General features: G+C 46.0%; 1 long non-coding RNA gene and 1 pseudogene across 1 annotated transcript; both read right to left on the minus strand.

Moving 5' to 3' along the window:
• Window positions 1–4,586: 4,586 nt before the first annotated feature.
• Window positions 4,587–7,537, minus strand: LOC120654046 (annotated as a pseudogene).
• On the minus strand, window positions 5,584–6,855 carry LOC120654047. Its single transcript, XR_005666954.1, has 3 exons — window positions 6,472–6,855; window positions 6,124–6,352; window positions 5,584–5,841 (listed from the first exon to the last, which is right to left on the minus strand). It is a non-coding gene; the product is annotated as an uncharacterized LOC120654047 (long non-coding RNA).
• Window positions 7,538–13,923: the final 6,386 nt, after the last annotated feature.

Genomic DNA, 13,923 nt, shown 5'->3' on the forward strand with positions numbered 1-13,923 from the left:
TGAGCATCTTCGAAGACTAAGCCGACAAATCCTTGAGATTGACGAAGTCACCACAGGCGTCTCGTTATCGATGGGAATGTCGCTACCACTGAAAGCACAACGTCATTAAGTCCCAGAATATATATTCGCTCACAAGTGGAGTCGAACCTAAGTCCGCAGATACTACCGATGCTCTTGTAACCACTAGGCTATAGACCCTTTCACATAAATTCAGTTTTCTTACTGTATATGCAGTCACTTTATATGTACTTTATAATGTACATTTTTAGTGCATTGCAAATAGTCATTCGACAAATATTAGAAAAATAATATTACCATATAAAACAGTGAGCTTGTTGGTCATGCAAAAAACCATATAAACGATTGTCTAAAAAATTGCATAAGAGGATTCAAGGAACCTATAATATATACAATCATGTTTGACAATGTAGTGTGTTAATATGTATTGCATTGTCTCGTAGCGACACATGAGCATGTTTTCTAGTCTGTTATTATCTATACTAAACAATCATGCATGTACGTTGCCATGGATAAAGTTGGTATAAATATCGGATACGTATTAGTGTCTGTGTGTTATTTTGTAAGGATCTACCTAATCGAGTTATGGACAAAGAGAGTTGATCCAACTCGCATACTGTGGTAGATACGTACTAGTAATCTACTGCCATAAGCAACAAGACCGTAGGCGCACCCAGATGGCTTTACCAGCACATGGATCCTGAATTCCTGATGATGTTCCAGTACCGGACGTAAACAGCTGTTGTACCTGGGCGCTTAATTTTGAGGTTGAGACGTCGGCGCTAAAAACCAGTCACCATCAGCAAGCCGCCACAAATTTCCAGGTGACCAAGATGCCAGAGAAAAAACTTAGCACGGAGGTACCAAGAACAACATTTTCAGGCCATGCCGGCACAGAACGAAGAATAAAAAAGAATTCCGCCACGAACTTTTAAGAGTGGTCTGGACAAAGACTCAACAAAGATAAAATTGACTCAGATGCCGCAACGAATATACGGAGACACTTGAAGAAAACTTGACCAAGTTAGCCGCCACAATTAAATTTCAAGTTGACAAAAGTGGCCGCCGAGAATAATTTCCAGATATGGGTGAATGTATAGATGGCCAAATCGGCTGGGTCAATTGGGCTGCACCAGGCGCGGTACGGGAAAAAAACCGACCCTAACCTAGCTCGGACCACGAACAAAAGGATCAGTGCTGACCGACCCGATGGATCGTGTCATGCCTGGGCCGAGACCTCGATCTGATCCATAGTGCCGGTCCGGACACAATACAACACGACTAACAGATTGGCACTATTTAGCACATTTAACATTAAAATCCAGCTCCCTCTCCTAGTCTCCCCTCCCTCTCTTATCTTTCTCTCTCCCTTAAATCTCCCCCCCCCCCCCCCCCCGCCCAGCCCGGCTTACCCCTCCCTCTCCCGCTGCGCCTTCGCCCCTACCCCTAACCACGACAATGGAGGCAGCGTGACGGGGCGAGTGCGGAGGCCGACAACCTGCCAGAGGCACGCGGGGCGAGGCTGCGAGGGCTGGAAGAAGGCAGCGCGTAGGGTGGGGGTGGTACCAAGGCCGTGGTGGAGGACGGCGGCCGGGATGCGCGGCCGAGGCCGGAGATCAGCGTGGAGCAGGCTGGGATCAACGGCTTTGGCGCGGTGGAGACTGGTGGGGCAGGCGAGCAGACGGGGACGGCTAGCCGGTGCGCGCTCCTCCTCCCACGCCTCTCGCTGCTGAGCATCGTGCCTACTGTGCCGGCACGGCACGACTACGCGTGCATAGTGTCGTGCCTAGGTCGAGAAGCAGGCACGCAGTGCCGGCATGGTACGGTATGACTAAGCCGTCGCCTATTTGTGTCGTGCCTAATCGTGCCGTGCTAGGTAGGGTTAAGGTTGGGTCATGCCGTGCTGGCCCATTTGGGCATCTATAGGTGAATGACAAAGGTGCCAAAGAAAGAGAATCGGCTAAGTCGTCACCTTGAATATCTGGATACGGACAGTGGCGGACCCAAGATTTTTCTAGAGCCTGGGCCAACTTACCGACCAACAAGTTCATACAAGCATATGAACCATTAGCATTAGCAAATTTAATACCTTCTATAATTTTAGAACTAGTCATTGTTCTATATATATGTGAATATGCATACATTAAGAAAATGGAAATGCCCGAGAACACAGGCAGCAGCAATTCAAGGGGATTTTTTAATTGGAATGTGAAACGTCGCTGCTGTTGTGCTTGCGTATTGGGCTGACCACCGAAATATTTGGCATATTGGGCTGAGCACCGAAAAATTTGGCAGCGGCCCATGGTCTTCTACTAGGCTCGAGCGTAAGGAGCCTGGGCCGGTGCCCAGGCTCACCGGGCCTTGGGCCCGCCCCTGGATACGGATGAATGACAATGGTGCCAAAAAGGAATCGGCTAAATCATAACCTCAAATTTTCGAAGATGAGCATGGCGATAAATTGTAGTGCCGTCGTTGAAGAAATAGCTTGCATTAATTTATTTGAAGACAGAGCATGTACGCAGTCCCCACTTTAGTTCTCAAAATAAATAGTTTGTAAACAATACAAGACTACTACCTTTATCTTGTATAAATGACCAATAGCTGAAAAGTGTAAACAAAGTTATTCATAGGGTTGAGTTTGCGTGGATGTTTGTGAGCATATGTGTTTGTACTATGTTTAGCAAAAAAGAAGTCACACAATTGCTAAAGATGACAATTCATTAGACAATATTTTGATGCACATAAATATAGACGCAACAGGAACATCTTTATATTTCCTCTGGGGAATATCAGTAATAATCCGGTGCACACCTCCCTGGGTTGCCTCACCCCATGCCCAATTTCAGAGCCTGGACTTTTTCAACATGACCACAATGACAGGGCACATGACCTTCCCTTTCTCAAGATCCTTCGCAAGGAAGCAGGTATACGCCACGAACAGCTCGTCAAGGATGTTCTCACCAAAATGGTTGATGATCAATGGCTCAATACCAGCCCTTATGATCTTGGCGATGTTTTCAGCACTGCTGGAACAATCGGGAACAGTATCCCCATCTGAGTCATCATGGGCATCCCAATTTGACTCGAAAAGTCTGATACCTTCAATATCGAATAGACCGTTCTTCTTGATTAACTGTGTCACCTCATATACTGATGGCGCGTAGTATGGCATGTTGAAGGAGCTTAGTGTAACGAACATGACACCATTTATGCCATTTCGAGTGATTTTGGTGATCGAATGACAACACAACACTTGGACTAATATGATTGTTAAGATGATCATTCTCAGGCTTTTAGGTTTAAGTGATGACAAAGAGAAAGAGAAGATAGGCGTAACAAGGCCCGAAGGGCAGACCCTACGGGGGTTCCGCTACCCGGTTAGCGGACGGGGGTCGAGGGGGAGCCGCCCCTCCCGGGTCTCAGGGCAGCGCCCTGAAAGCTCTTCGGATCAGGAGCACCGGAAGATCCGACGCCATGGGCATCGGAGCATCCGGTGGTAATCGGAAGAACCGACGCCATGATGTTTGGTGCAGGATGGAATCGAAGCCAAGTCAGCCTTTAGGCACCGGATGAACCGACGGTCCAAGAAAGGACATCGGTGCATCGGCAGTCCTTTGTACCAGAGACGATGTCAAGTGCCCAGAAGAAGTTTCTTCAGCACCGGTTCAACCGACGGTGCATCGGTGCATACCACCGGTGTAATGACGTCAGCGTCCAGGAGAAGATTCCTTCAGCACCGGTTGAACCGGTGAGGCATCGGTGCAAAGCATCGATTCAACCGGTGGTCTCTGCGTCAGCCGACAGGAGTCCAACGGCTGCTTCGTGTTATGAGTGACCGGATGAACCGACGCTAGCCCGCTAAGAGGCATCGGTTCTTCCGGTGGTACGCAGATTTTCAGCTAACCGTTGGAGCAACGGCTACAAGACTTGGTGGCCTATATATACGCCTCACCCCGGCCATTTGAAGATTGCTGGAGTTGCTGGACATCCCACACACACCCAAGAACATCTCCAAGCCATACAAAAGCATCAAGATCATATCCTTAGCCCTTAGCACACTTTGAGAGTGTTGTGTAAAGGATTAGCTCTTAGTGAGTGAGATTGCAAGGCCTTAAGCCTTTGTGCTGTGGTTTTTTAGCGAACCAAAACAAGAGCTTGGTGCGCCGGCACCTTGGAGCGTGAAGCTCGCCGGCACCGTCATCGACCCTCCGACTTGGTGTGGAGCGGCGACGACACCTTTGTGCGGGGGACGTGGAGACCCCCATCCTTTGTTGAGAAGCTCCTTAGTGGAATCCGGGGCCAAGGTGACCGTGATTGTGTTCACGGAAGAGACTTGGTGGCCGAGTAGCAATACTCTTAGTGAGTGCTACAACAACGTGGATGTAGGTGTGCCTTTGTGGCTAACCGAACCACGGGATAAACACCCGCGTCAAGAGTTTGCTATCTCCTATCCCGCTCTTTAAGCTTCCACATTTCATTCTAGTAATTTGTATGCCTTTACTTGATAGGAAAGGCTATAGGTTGCTAAACTCTTTTGGGATAGGGGTTTTACACTAGAACAACCTAGTTGCACATATTGATAGCATGTTTTAGTTTTGTGCAAACTAGTTGTAGCCATAGGTCTAAGTTTTTATTAGTGCCTAATTCACCCCCTCCCCCTCTTAGGCTAGAGCACCCAATCACTTTCACTTAGTTTCTTCTTTTCGATGAGGTCCTACAAGCCATAATAAACTCTGAGTTAGTTTGATTCTTTCGAGTTCCAATGATCTTTTGAGTTTTCATTCTGTAGAGTTCGACAGTGGTTGTTTGTGTAATTTACCTTTTGGACTAGGTGCTGAAGAGCTTCGGAAAGCAGTTCCCAGACACGCGCCACACCCCCGTGCACTGGCAACTCTCCCCGCTTTCGGCCAGCGAATGTTAGAACCATACGGCCACCGGATACAAGTTCTTTCCACCGCAGTGTCAGGAACAACTCAAAGTCCTTTTCAAATTGTTCCCGGAACAGTTTTACCACAACTTGTGGGGTAGTCTTCCCAATGTAGATGTTGTCAGCATTCTTCACATGGGTTCCATTTGAGAGATCCTCAGGGACCTAGATAACCAAGTACAGTGACCAATACTTTTAATTTTGTGCCGTCCAGCTTTAGTTAGTAATTCTTTTTGAAGATTAAGTAAAATTGGGTCATGCTCAAGCATACCTTGGAGCGCCATATGAGACAGTGCGATGAGTGGAACAGATGGACGCTCTGGCACGGGAAAATCCTTGTGTACATGGACCCAGGCAGTCCGGCGACGTAGCAAGGGGCGGTCGCCGCCGCCGCCTTCTCCTCCATGGCAACGGGGCTATGGAGCTGCTCGAGCGACCGGAAGACGAGGTTGAAGTCGTTGCCGGGGAGATCATTCAGAAAGAACTGCACCTTCACAGGGGCGGGCCCAGGATTTGATCCTTGGTATTCAAAATATCAAGTAGTGCAAAAAAAATTTTAACAGCCCGACATACATATTACTAGTGCATCATTGAGTACGGACAACACAAATTATTCATAATTTGAAATTACACAGCATATACATACTAAATGATCATCATATCAAAGTGGAATAGAGGGTAAAATTCTAAAACAACAAATGGGTGACAAGGATGCAGGTGCAGGATGCTTACAAATTACAAGATTACTTTATGATCCTTCATGTCTTGAAAATATTTGATGATGTCCTTATCTTTCGCTTGCAAGAAGAATATCCTTTCAATGAATGTGATCAAACAATTATTCAAAAATGTCTGCCCCATCCTCTGGTTCAGGAGGTTTCTTCTTCGCAGCAGCTCTTTGCAAGAAAAATTTCAAATCAGTAGCGGCACTGCCACCTAGGGGCGGGCCCAGGATTTGGATCCTTGGTATTCAAAATATCAAGTAGTGCAAAAAAAAAAAAATTAACAGCCCGACATACATATTACTAGCGCATAATTTAGTACGGACAACACAAATTGTTCATAATTTGAAATTGCACAGCATATACATACTAAATGATCAACATATCAAAGTAGAATAGAGGATAAAATTCTAAAACAACAAATGGGTGACAAGGATGCAGATGCAGGATGCTTACAAATTACAAGATTACTTTATGATCCTTCATGTCTTGAAAATATTTGATGATGTCCTCATCTCTTGCTTGCAAGAAGAATTCCCTTTCAATGAATGTGATCAAACAATTATTCAAAAATGTCTGCCCCATCCTCTGGCTCAGGAGGTTTCTTCTTCGCAGCAGCTCTTTGCAAGAAAAATTTCAAATCAGTAGCGGCACTGCCACCCCTCTTCCTTTTCATAGTTCAAACCTACAAATTATAAGTATTCAAGATTCATAAAAAATCTGACTATTGCTGCTAATTTTTTCACAAATCCATAACCATAAATAATCACAAGTTATGAATAAATTTGTCAATCCACTATTCACCTTGGTTCACTATCTCGGGCTCAGGCCTGCTCGGGCTCCAGTCCTGCAAACCCCCGTGCAGCAGTGCAGGGGGAGGGGAAAGGGGCGGCCCGCGGCGCCCCGTGCGGCGGCACCCCGTGGCCCGTGCGGCGGTGCCCATGCAGACTGCAGCGGTGCTGGCTGTGCCGGCCACCGGCCTCCGGCTTGCCACTTGCGCCTGCCCCTGCCTGCCTGGCGGCCTGGCCGCCGCTCGCCGGCGCGGCAGCGCGGCACTACGGCCTACGGGCGGCCCGTGGAACGGCGGATCCGGCGAGGCGGCGAGGCCGACGAGCGCGGGACGGGCGGCGGCCCGCAGCCGGCGGCAACCGGCGACGGCGATGCTGAGAGGCGGAGGCGGCGTCACGGGCGCGCCCGGGGGAACCAAGGTGAGGGCGCAGGACAATGGCTAGGGGCAGGGAGCAGGCGCCGATTGGGTCAGGTGGGGAATCGGCTCAAATTTGGGCCGTGTGAGGGGATTGGGCCGGCGGTGGGGTGGGCTGCTTAGTTGTTTTTGGGCTTAAATGAAGACTGAGCTCTTAGTAGTTTGGTTTGAAGTATGATTTTCGTTTTTTTGAATCATATACCTAGAATACACTATATGTATAAAATTTTTGTTCAAAAATAATGAGTATTTAACTGAATACCATTGAATTCAATGGGGCCCGCCCCTGCACCTCCATTGTGCCGCCGCTGTTGTCCCCGACATGGGTTCTGACCGTGCTCATCACCTCGGAGATGACGAGCAGCGTGTTCGGCCCCGACGAGCAGCCGAGGTCAGCCGCGACCATCGTGCTCCCAATCCCGGGGAGAGCGACTTGACCGCCTCTTTCACGGCCTTGCGGAGCTCAGGCCACGTCTCCATTACGGTCTTCCTCTGCGAGAGCATCAACTCATCATATATATATACGGAAATGAAATGGAATAATTATTACTGTTGTGCATTGACCGTGAAATATATGAAGTAGCTACGAACTTGGAAGATGGAATTGACGGCGTAGCTGTGCTCCCCGTCGCCGGTTGCCATGTGCAAGTCCCTTGCCACGGTCATGGCCTGCACCGGAGCACAGCCGCCGCCGGCAGCGACCATGGAGACCGGAGTGGCAGGCGCGGAGCCTCGGGCCAAGGGCGGCGAGGCGAGGCCACGCTGCAGGCGTTGAGTGCAGAGTCGCATTGGGAATGGTGGGGTGTAGCAGGATCCATAATAGTGAGCTTGTGGCTAACATTGCCATTGCCTGTCCTGAAGCGGAAAAAGTTTGAGCCAGCTCCACGGGCTCCTGGCTTCTTGGTGGTATGCTCGTTTTCTTTGTTGGGTTCTGCACACTGCAACGGGACTCCTTTTATAGCGCTCCGTGACGACCACAGCCGCCCCCACCGCTAATAGCCGCCCCACGACACGTCGGCACGAGAACCTCCAAACCGCCAAGTGTCTGGACTTCGTCGCCAACTGTGCGAGCTCCTGAGGCACGAGAACCTCCAAACCGCCAAGTGTCTGGACTTTGTCTCCAACTGTGCGATCTCCTGACCCGCCGCCTCATCACGGCCGCTCCATGCCACGGCTGCGGAGCATGTAAGAAATTTCAGGTGGGGTAAACATACATGACAAACATAACTCAAAGAAGATCATATATAGGTTCCATGTTCTTATGAAATCGCACAAAGATGAGTACTCTCTCCGTCCTGAAATATAGTGCATTCTAAGGTTTATAATTTGTCCTCAAATGTAAGTCAAGCCTTGTTTAGATGCTCTCAAATTGCAAAACTTTATAAGATTCTCCATCATATCGAATTTTTCAACGCATGCATGAAATATTATATGTAGCTAAATAAAATAACTAATTACATAGTTTGACTATAATTTGCGAGACGAATCTTTTGAGCCCAGTTAATCCATGATGGGACAATAATTACCAAATAACGAAAGTGCTACAGTATTTTACACTTAAAACTTTTCACATCTAAAAAGGCTTCATTCTGGAGTCTTTTGGACAAAATTTCCTGTCAGCTTTATCTCTCCCCCTTCCCAACGCACCGCTTCCCAACGCATACCTCCTGCTTTTTATTAAAAAAAAACTCTACCCGGGGAGGAAACGGCCCCACCGTTTTTTCGTTAAGTGGAAGCCACACCGGCTTACCCGGGTAGAGAAAACCCCCAAATCCTGGCCCATGTCCGAGAGGGCCAAGCCTCGCGGCGAGCACAGCGAGGGGGTTTTTTTACCCTAACAGCCGAAAATTCGCTTCTGAGGAAAATCGAACTCAGGACCTATTGAGACGCGACGCTACCCGGACCGGGCTAGCCAATTGGCCGCCCGGCCTTTCGCTCCCGCTTTTTGTTTAGGCGGGAGTCATCTGGTGTAAACTAATTAATGCTGGTTGCATGCTAAGGAATATTACGCCATTGAAGTTTGCTTTGTTTTCTGTGTGACTGCCTAGCTTCCACCTATTGAATCAGATAATTACAACTGAATGGTATATTAATGAGGGGTATATTGGTCCTTTCACTATCCTCTTAATCTGTTGGAAAAATTCTAGAATGACTTACATTTCAGGACGAAGGGGTAGGATTGTACTAATGGTTAAACTAATGACCTATTTCAGGATTGAAGACGGATCCATATATCCTGTTGAAATGGCACTAAAGTCTTTTAATACCATAATATAATGTAATTCATTCAATAATTCAATCGTGCACCAACATTCACCAAACTAGGTTGCGAGGACATTATGCTGGTAAACAAGAGCTAGCATGGTAAATCTAAGAATAAAGGACTGCCTCCGTCCCAGAATATAGCTATATACTTTTAGATTTTCTCCGAGTCAAATCTTTTAAACTTTGACCATAGGTGGTAAAAAATTATAAAATTTGATAACATAAAAATGATACCATTTTATTCATAATGAAACTAACTATCATAATATGTAATGTTTTCTATTTAAAAGTAATATTTTTTGAAGATATTATTGGTCAAAGATAAAAATATTTGACTTTGACCAAATTAAAAAACATTATATTTTAGGACGTAGGTAGTATTATAAATGAGTTTACCAAGATTTTTCATATATATGAACTATTTATGGTTATTACAAAGAATATGCTATCACACGGATAAATTGGTTTAAATACGACATTATGCTTTTTGGACATGAAACATTTACTGAAGCTAAAACATCAGAAAAATAATCTACTATGATCGTTTTCAAGATTTGGGATTTCAATAGACATTTAATCACATGAAAACATATAAAAATGTTCAGATTTTTACAAGGGATAAATATTCATTTCACCATATCTAGTACTTTTTCATGTGTAGATCTACTCTCAATAGAGCCAATAAAATTGGTTTCACATTTTTTCTTTTGTGTACAAATTCGATCTATTTTACAAGTTCTCAGCTGATTTAACAATTTCCAGAAAAATCAAATAAACGTAAAATCATGCCTTAGAATTTTTGCTACCCATCCTAGGGCTACGCAAATCACACTATGGTCTATGGTCTGTGGAAACTGACTAGTAATGGACCTCATGGTCGACACGACCATGTCTGGTCAAGGCGGTGTATGGCCGAATGTTGACCGGCCGTAGCTCTATGGACGGTGACAGGACCGACACCCATACATTGAGCATGTCAAGGCGGACGCCATGACCTAGGTGTCATAGTGGTTCTCCGGAATACCACTGGCAATTAGGAGCAGCGCTCGAGTTGGTGATACGGCAGTGAATGAACTTTGCGAGTTGGTGACGCTATGGGCAGGAGCTCACCAGGGTTCTCTTTGAGGGGTTTGATGGCAAGGACGGTAGCTGGAAGAGGACACAAGATTGGACTCCTAGTGGGGGAATGGAATGGTTGGACAAGAGAGGGGTCGGGTAGCGAGCTCGGAAGGTGGTGGTGCCATAAGTACGAGGCAAGGATGTAAATCGTAGGCTATAAAATTTAGAGGAGTGCTTCCAGGAAACCTATAGAAGCTATAGTGGCAGCTATAGCCTTTAGCGGTATGAAAAAAAAACTTCAAAATTTAGACTCAAACATTAGTAATATCACAGATTGCAGCATATATTTCATAAGAACATGTGCAGACATGAGTGCTCGTACAACCAAATATACAATATATTGAGGCAAAAATCAACACACTGGAATCCGAGGGCAAGTGTTCGCCAGACACGAAAAAGTCAACCAAGCGTGTCAGTCAATTTGACCTGAAATTGACAAGGGAGAAAACAAAGTCAAATTCGAGAGCGTATCGGCTGGGATTCCGAATATCTCTCAGATGGACGTATTGGCAAGCTTTGCCGATACTATGGACGATAAAAAGATATTAAATACAAGCGCGTAGTAAAAGAGCGTATCGGCAGGATCAGCCGATACACTAAACGACAAAACCGGCTTTGAACAGCCGATTCCGTATGTATGACAAGATCTAAGTTACGAATGTGTAACTCAGATAATGTAAGCTAAAAATAGATCTAAACCGGCTCTTGAGATAACAAAAGTGTTACTCCAAAACCTAAAGGCGATCTAGTATGTTTTTAGATATGATAATGGCCAAAAAGTATAGGAAAACCTACAAATCTAGCCGATATCGATAATTGGTGAATAAATCTAGACGAGACGACAGCGATGCGCCCGGAAGTCAAAGCCTAGATAAACTTGATAACTTTTGAATAGATTTGAACGAAGCCACAGCGATGCGCCCGGTAGCTAAAGCTTAAATATACTCGGTAAAACGAAAACTCACCAGCAAATCAAGTCGCTCGAATGTGTGGCGTCCTTGATCAATTTGAAAGAACTCGTTGAAAAAAAGAAAAGAAAAGACGAAGTCGCCGAAAAAGTACAAATGAATTGTAAAGTTTGTTGTATTAGATGTGTATCAAGTTTTTCCGGTCCCTTACAACTGATATATAGCCTAGCGCTATCAAGTCCTAGCCGATCATGGCAAACATTACTTGACCCTAAAGAAAAGACTTACTAAAGATAAACTATTTTAAATATTACAACCGAATCATCAAGATTTTCGTAGAGTCTGGATCCTCTTCTCCTTCCTTGACTTCATCGGCAACTCTCCATCGGCTGAGCACCAGAGCTAGCGAATCAGCATCTTTGCATAATATTCTCCTGGCCCATCGGACAAATTTCCATCGGCCGATTCCAACCCTGTGCATCTTTTGGTTTCTTTTAAATCGGCCACCTTCCCTTCATTAAAATCACCTTCCTTGACACGTGTCAAAAATCGGTGTCAACACATGCCCCCAGTTTCAGAATAATTTATTTTATTCCGAAACTATTTTAATTCATGATCGCCTTTCTGCACCAACATTCCAATCAGCATTTAAAGCAACTCCTCGTACCTCGTGCACACGACACGCTTAGTACAGCCAGGTAAAACTCTTCTTTGCCCCTGACCTTTTGCCTTCCATCCGCACAAATCTAAGACGCCGATTCGCTTTCCGTCTTTTCATCCGATCCACCCCTTTGGTTTTGTTCATTAATATCATCCTTCTGGCCTGGCATCGGTAACAAGCTTTCACTAGCTACAGCACCATCTCCTTCTTCCTCCTTCCAACAAAAAAAACCCTAGGCTTTCCTGTAGCAATGGCGGGCGTCAAGCGCTCCGATGAAGGTCTTTCTGACGCTCCTCCGGCGATCTGCCGCCGCTTGGGGTAATGCCCCTCTTTTCATTTCTTGATTACCATATTCTTGCTTGGCTCTGATCTCTAATCTTTGCACAGCAACGACGCCTCCTCTTCTTCAGACACTTCCGGCTCAGAAGGGCCCTTTTCCCTGGTGTTCCTGGGAACACCAAGGAGTTCATTCGCCAGCTTCTTCGCGAGAAGGACGAGTCTCGGCAGAATTACTCCTAGGAGACTATCTGGTCTCAGTTCCTTGCCGCCGAACTGGAGGTGGCACAATCCGATCGGCCAACCCTCCAGACCAAACTCACCGCCGCCGACTCCAGGGTCGCTTGTAAGTTGCCCCATCTGAAGCATTAATTCCTCCTATTTTTCTGACTCTTTTTCTGACACCTTGCTTTAGTCCTGGAGTCGCAGGTCCAAACCCTCCACACCGCATCAGCCATCGCCACCGAGTCGGTGAACGCGCGCGGCGACACCGTCGCCGTCCGTCTGCTGGACATCCCCAACCGCGTCCGGGAGGTCGCCGATTATGGGGTTCGCCGTTGCGCCGCTGTGGCCCTCGCCACAGCTCAGCTCGAGTCCGGCCACGACTTCTCGCAAGTTGAACCGGCCCACTTCCCACCAGGCAGCGAGGATTGACTGGCTTTCGAGGATCTCGCCGACGACATGGGGATGGCAGCCGCTGCCATCTCTGAAGATGTTAGCACAGAGGCAATCATCGGCAATGTTTTTGCCGATGACTAGATCTCTAGGAGTAGCATCTTCTAGGAATAGCCTTTGCTGTATCGACCAGATCATCTGATCGGCCCTTTTGTAAATACTATTATCAATGAAGTATTTCTTTTCTCTTCTGACTTCCACTGAATCCAAATACTTTGGAATGTGTAGATTTTTTGCACTAAGGGTGACACATATCATGTCGGCCATAATAATTCAACCGATAATTCAATTAATCCTCTATTCATCCACCCAAACGCTACGGTAATATTTCTTCTAATATTTTCCGTTAAGAGCTCTAGAATACTCTTCCCCTTCGAGTGTCTCTAAAATATAAGCATTGCTAGGAATGCATCTATTTACTCTGAATGGTCCCTCCCACGTTGGCGACCATTTGCCGAATTTTGAACTCTTTGTCCCTATCGGCAGTATCAACTTCCAAACCAATTTCCCTTGCTCAAAGGTTTTGGCTTTTACCTTTTTATCATAACATCGGCTAACTCTGGCTTTATTCGCCTCAACATTTATAAGAGACTTCAGCCGATGGCCAGCCAAATCCTCTAATTCGTCTTTCATTAGAGTAGAATATTCATCGGCCGTCAATTGATTTTGAAACGTGACACGTCGTGAATCAAGTTTCAACTCCCATGGGAGAACAGCTTCATACCCGTATACTAAATGATATGGAGACACCTTTGTAGCACCATGACAAGCCATTCTGTATGCTCATAAAGCTACATGAAGCACAATATGTCATTTTGTAGGATATTCATCAATCTTTCTCTTGATCAATTTGATGACCCCTTTATTAGATGCTTCTGCCTGACCATTAGCTTGGGCATAATATGGAGAAGAATTCAGCAATTTAATCCCCATTCCATTAGCAAATTCCTCAAATTCATCTGATGTAAACATAGTACCCTGATCGATCGTAATGGTCTGTGTGATACCAAACCGATAGATAATATGTTCTTTGACGAATTCTATCATCTCTTTTGATGTAATATTTTTCGGAGGAATGGCTTCAACCCACTTGGTGAAATAATCAGTGGCCACCAAGATAAACTTACAATTTTTACTAGATGAAGGAT

Source organism: Panicum virgatum, chromosome 1N (assembly GCF_016808335.1).
Source record: "Panicum virgatum strain AP13 chromosome 1N, P.virgatum_v5, whole genome shotgun sequence".
In the NCBI taxonomy this organism is placed as follows: Eukaryota; Viridiplantae; Streptophyta; class Magnoliopsida; order Poales; family Poaceae; genus Panicum; species Panicum virgatum.